The following is a 6,000-nucleotide window of genomic DNA, read 5'->3' as shown; positions in this document are numbered from 1 at the left end:
CACACACACACACACACACAGTCGCACACACATTCTGCGCTACGGCGGCTGCACCCACACCCTCCACACAGACCCACAGTCCGCCCTTCCTGCAGAGCGCGCGCGCGCACACACACACACACACACACACACACACACAGACGCACGCACGCACACAGACGCGCATGCACGCACACACAGGCCAACACACAGACACACGCTCGCCCACCCACCTCCCTCCCCGCAGCCCTGGCTGCCCAGCCCCTGCTCCCCGAGCGCCGCGCCCGGCGGCCTCCGCAGGCCCCGCCCCGGGGGTGGAGAGCCGGCGGCGCGCGGGAGCCGGGCCGGGGAGGGGACGGGCGGCGGGGGAGTGTCTGGCTGCCTCCGCCCCTCGAGTGAGCGCCTGGGCGCGGAGGTCCCCTCCCTCCTCGCTGCGAGCCTGCCAGCTCCCGCTCGCTCCCTGCCCACTCCCGGGGGGCCGTTCCGTGGCGCGGCCGCCGCGGCCACCGCTTCTTTCACACTTTGCTCGCGAGCCGCGCGCCGCGCTCAGTGACTGGAGAGCTGGCCGCGCGCCGCCTTCCCGCACGCACGCACGCGGGCCCGGCTCCGGGGTTTTCTGCTTTTACTCCAGGCGGCGGGGAGGAGGGGGGAGCCCCGGCCACACTGTAGGGAGGAGGAGGACGTGGAGGAGGGAGGAGAAGAGGCGAGGAGGCCAGGGGCGGGGGGCGGGGGGCTTGCCACCTTCGGCCCCCCCCCGCGAGCGTCCAAGGTAAGCGGGAGCCACCTCCGGCGTGCTGGGCATCCCGGGTGGGCGAGGAGGGAGGCCTGCGGGGTGTCTGCCGAGAGGATGGGAGCCGCGGTCCCCGTGCCGCCGGCGCTCTGCCCGGGCTGGGCTGCCGCTGCGGGGCTGCTGGCTGCAAGGGACCGGAGCCAGGCTGGGGGAGTTGGAGGGGGGCGTCTGCTTGCAGGGCGGTGGGGCTGGGATGCGGTTAGGGCTGCTGACGACTTTCGTCACATCGAGGCCTGGGTGGCTGGTGTGAGACACCCCTCCCTTCCCACCCGCACCCCGCGCCGCCCTCAGCCTTCCTGCTCTTCTCTAGCTTTGCCTGTAGCCACTGTTACTTTGCTAGCAGGAGCTGGGAAGAAGAATTAAAAAAGAAGACTCCCAAATTTAGAATCTTTGGCTAAGTCTCCAAGTCCCTTCTCTCGTTCCCACTGATGTAGGGGGTACGATTCCCCGGGTATTTCTGAAGTTCTGACCTTTTCGGGGTGGCTTGTTTTCTGTACATCTGCTTGCCTCCCTGTGTGTATTTATTATTCGTGCCCTTGCGGAGGGTGCTTGGTTGGATTACACGAGCAGATTTCTTTCCCCACTGCAGGCAGGCAGTTCGAGAAGTGCGGCGTCGGCTCGGCTGCCTTTGCTCAGCTGCTTAATGTCCTTCCTACCACCCACCCTGCCCCTCCCTCCAGAGAGATTTTTTTATACCCCTATGTAATGAGTGTGTGGGAGAAGTCCCTAGGCCCAAGAGCCTCCGTCGCCCATTCATTCCTCTTTGGAAGGCCCTGAATGGCTCAGGCATATTGATAAAATTTGGGGGTGCCTTTCTTTGCCTGTAGAGTCGCTCGGCCGAAGATTAAAAATATACACACCCAAACACGCAATAATCTTGAGAGAGCCAGCACAGTTTTCTTTCTGTTTCTTTTCTTTTCTTTTCTTTTTCTTTTTTGTTTTTTTTGAGAGGGAAGTCATTTGTTTCCAGGAGGAAGTTGACAACCTATGAGATACCTTCATCGCCTGTGAGTTAGGAAAAGTGTTTTAAATAGAACCTATGCTCACAGTGGCTGGAGGACAGCCATGGGTTCAGTTACGCGGCTCTGAAAGTGATACACCCTGACCAACCAGAACCTCAGTGAAGGCGCGATACTCTGACTCAGACACAGGGAGGGGGCTGCTTGGCCAGATTCCCCGCACCCCCCTCCACCCTTTTAGACGTGAGAGGAGCTGAGAGGTTCATTACACGAACGGATATAAGGAACACCCTCCAATTCAAGGCGATGCTGTTCACTTTCTACCTAATGAGAATAACCTTTGAGTTTGGTAGAGTTGGGATGTACCAGGAAGAAACAAACATGGGTGGAGCGGACCTGGACTACTTCATCTCCTGGAGGGGAGTGTTAGGTGATATTTAAGAAGGGTCTGTTAAGTCCAAGGTGCAGAATTTGGGGGTTTCTACCCATTCCCCCTTTTTATCTTCTGGAGCTGAGTTACATGATTAACTAAGTACGTGCTGTGTTGTGTTGGATGTTTGGAAATCCAGTTGATGGGATTTGGAAATTAATCTGGACTCCCATCATCTGCTTCCGTTTCCTTACTTAACAGGATAGGAAGGGTCCCTGGGGTAGAACAGCCCAGCGTGTTTGAAGGCAGTAGACACTGTGCTGGAACCAGCACTTCCGAGGTCGGCGCGCAGCGTTGACATGCCATCCCTTCTAGTGTGTGCTGCCGTGCAAGCTGGGTTTAGAGCAGAGGAAAGAAACAAACACAAGTGCTCTGGACCCTTGGAGGAGAGGATGCCTCAAGAGAGCTGAGGTACCTTTGGCCTTCAGCTCACATCTCGTTTGGAATACAAACTATTCACGCCCTGTCAGATTTGGAACATAGACCCCGCTTGCCCTTCCTCCCACGACTGTGTAGCTGGTAGAGAGGATCTGCATCCTTCAGCAGGAAGACGTCTGTTCTGGGAGGACCCCAGCTGCTTCTCAGCTTCTTCCTTTTTCAGGGTTAGAAGTTTTCACTCCCAAGTCCCCAGCCTGCCTCCCTCAGTCATTCCGTGTGGGTTTCTGGGCACTGATAGGGCACTGGACAGACTGTTGTGATGAGATCCTGTCTCAGAGGAGGTGGACAGAGTTTCTGAAGGTAACACCTGAGGCTCCTTTCCCCCTCCCTCCTTCTCTCAACTTGAAGAGTCACAGATATGAATGGAGAACGTCCCCATCCATTGGTGCTGCCTGTAACTGATTGACACATGCCACGGAGGTATGACCATGGTTCACACCTGGACCATATCCAGGCTGCGTGTTAGTCTTGTGTTTAGTCTTGTGTTGGGTTTGGCACTGAAAACTGGCTTGCTCTAGGCTCCTGTGTGGCCACTTCTGCTGCGTGTTCCTTATCAGAGAAGTTATTCAACAGCTAAGTGTCCCTGTGCTCCAAGCCCTACTTTGAACATAGCTCAGAGGAGTGAGGCTGGTGATTCTGGCTGGACACCGGAAGAAGACGTCAGCTAACAGAAAACGGTCAGCTTGTGTTGTAGAATACAGTGCCTTGTTTTCCTTAGGGTTGTTAGGATTGAGCGTAAAGTGGGCGGGGCACCACTTTGTGTCTCAGGAATATAATTTTCCTCCTGTTGTGTGGCTGACGTCTCAGGCTGTGGCTAGTGGTCTAGATTGTTTGATTCCGGATCTCCTCCTGGCTTAACTCTTGAAACCTAAACTCACCAGAATTTCGGGCTTGAGGCTGTGCATGGGAATGAACTGGGGTCTTTTGGTAGGTCTTCTGAGCGGCGCCCTGCCCACTGTCAGCCAGAGGTGAGGCTTGGCCCATTTACTCGTACAGTGCAATCTTACGTGAAAATGGTTTTTAGGTAAAAGTTGATTTGCCTCTAACATTTCAGGAACTTACGGATGGTGCAAAGCAACCCCGACATCTAGTAAATAAGGGCTCACTCACTCTGATAATGGAGGGGCTAGACTTAGTTTCATGAGGAAATACTGTTGTGGAAATGGTAATAGGATGGCCCCACGCCACGGTGCATGGAGGGTGATGAGAGATGGTGCAGGTGTGGACCCCCCTACTGTGTTCATGCTGGGTGGCCAGGGCTTCTGACCCTGCTCTGCTTTTAATTTACAGTGAATCCATGTGAACCGAGCACATGGACGAACGTAGGCAGAGGGCAGGCGTCAAACTCAGGTTGTCAGGCTTGGTGGCTGGGGCACCTTTCTTTGATGAACCATGTCACTGACCCAAGTAGAAATGATTTTATGTTACTAATATGTTTTTTTTAGTAAATACATTCATTTTTAAGGTATCTCAGAAGGCTCTGAACTTCATTCCGTAGTCTGGGGAAGAGTGAGTCGTATTTAGATAGGTTCTTGGTAAAACCTGAAAAGCAGATTGCAACAGACAGTGCAAAATACTGCTTTGAAAACTGAGTGCACACACACACACTTACACACACGCAGACACACACACAGACACACAGACACACACACACACAGACACACACACAGAGGGACAGGCCTTTTGTGTAGGAAGCACTGCAATCGTAAACTGCTGTTTAAAAATAGTGACAGTTTTGACTCTCAGGGCTCATAATTCAAGAGCCTATCTGAGGTGGTGTGTAAATTACACAGATACATATTTGTAAAGTAGGCAATCATTTATCCCGACTGCCTCCGTTCTGAAGTTTAATTTTACAGGTTTCAGTTGCAGTGACAAACAGCGTGACATGCTGCGGTTGTGCAGTTGTGACAGGACTGCTTGGGGTAAACCTGGGTAGGATCAACGAAAACATGTCGGCCAAGCCCAGGAGAGTCTTCCCTGACTTTCCTGTAAGTGTGTGGCTGGGAGACTGTATTTCCTCAGTTGTGAGTTAAGAGTGCAGCGTCCCCAGAATTCAAGCTTCTGACCAAGCCACCGGAAGGCAGGGTTCCCTTGCTCTTCTCAGAAACCCCCATGGCATCTGGCACAGCATTACTACTTTGCACTTGGAAGTCACTCAAATAGTGATCAAACTGACGGAATTAACTTAATTAGTTAAGGTCTGTAATGTGTTTAAGACCTTGGAGAAATACATTAGATGCAGACATGGTTTTTAATAAATCTGTGTGCTAGTTTATTAAGAGCTGTGTCGTATGCCTCGGGGTGGCGTTTTTGAAACATATTTGATGGGGAAGTTAATACAGGACACTCCATTAGATTATCAGTAGTACGGCACAACAGATTGCTCCATGGAGTTGTCTGAGTTCTTGAGTTAGGGTCATCTTAATTTGGGATAGCCACGATTTCCCTAGCTGATGAACCCTTCTCTCCTGCCATCCCATCTGTCTGAGGGGCTCAGCCAGTATGAATATCCCTTACCATCTCTCAGGGTGTTCTTCACGTTTAGTCTTGGACAGTTCAACTCTAGTGGTAGCAATCAGGGGTTTCCATGTTGGCGTCTGTCCTGGTGCCGAGGTCCTGGGAGAGCAAGCTTCTAGCACTCCCATCCCCTAGTTTATTAGGTTCACAGCTGCTTCCTCCAAAATAACCTGGAAAAAGGCAGCGTGGAGCCCTGCCCAGTTTTGTGAGCTCCCAGCATCCTGTGGCTCCCTCAGAAATCTGTTCTCTCGGGCTGGCCTTCCTTACCTCCAGTTTCTCTGCCAAGTATCCCTTTCAGTTTCTATCCTCCCCAGAACTTTCCCACTCATTTCTGCCCCACTGATGTTCACCTACAGCCCCTCTGGTTTCTTCTTACACCTGTGAGACAGGAGGTTTCTTTGAGAAGGGGCTGCCCTGTTACCTTAAGGACATCTCCGGGAGCCACTTTCTCTGTGTTCCTCTCACCTGCCTCCCAACTGAAGACTTCCTGCTTCCAACCGGGCTCCTCCCCTCTGCCCTCAGGGCGCCTCTGCTCCAGTCCTGCTTTACCCCTTACTCCTCCCCCTCCCCCTAAGCCTTAGCTCTTCCAGCACACACCTGCCTCTGCCTGTCTCACAGCATCCATGAATTGACAGTCAGATACCCCATGCCTCAGGGATAGATGGACTTAGAGCGCTCCAAGTTCAGGGAACTTAATTTTCACTTACAGATTCCGCTGCGCTTTGAGGACCCATCCTCTGCTGCGGAATAGTAGCACAGGGAACTAACTGTCCGATGATGACTGCTATTAAAACAAAAAACAAAAACAACAACAACAACAACAACAAAAAAAAAAACCCAAAAACCACGTAATCAACAAATCACAGCTCTCCGGAACAGCCCCA

The 6,000-nt window shown here is 52.8% G+C and overlaps 1 protein-coding gene across 1 annotated transcript in view; it reads left to right on the top strand.

Moving 5' to 3' along the window:
- Positions 1–350: 350 nt before the first annotated feature.
- Positions 351–6,000, top strand: part of LOC308421820 (uncharacterized protein C1orf21 homolog) — a 196,545-nt gene continuing 190,895 nt past the window's right edge. Inside the window, exon 1 of the mRNA XM_080918283.1 lies at positions 351–748. The gene's annotated coding sequence lies outside the window, so the exon portion shown is untranslated. The remainder of the gene's footprint in view (positions 749–6,000) is intronic.

The sequence above is a fragment of the Micromys minutus genome (genome assembly GCF_963924665.1).
Source record: "Micromys minutus genome assembly, chromosome: 6".
NCBI classification, from domain to species: domain Eukaryota; kingdom Metazoa; phylum Chordata; class Mammalia; order Rodentia; family Muridae; genus Micromys; species Micromys minutus.
The sequence above is the reverse complement of the archived record's forward strand: the minus strand, read 5'-3'. Positions and strand labels throughout refer to the sequence as shown.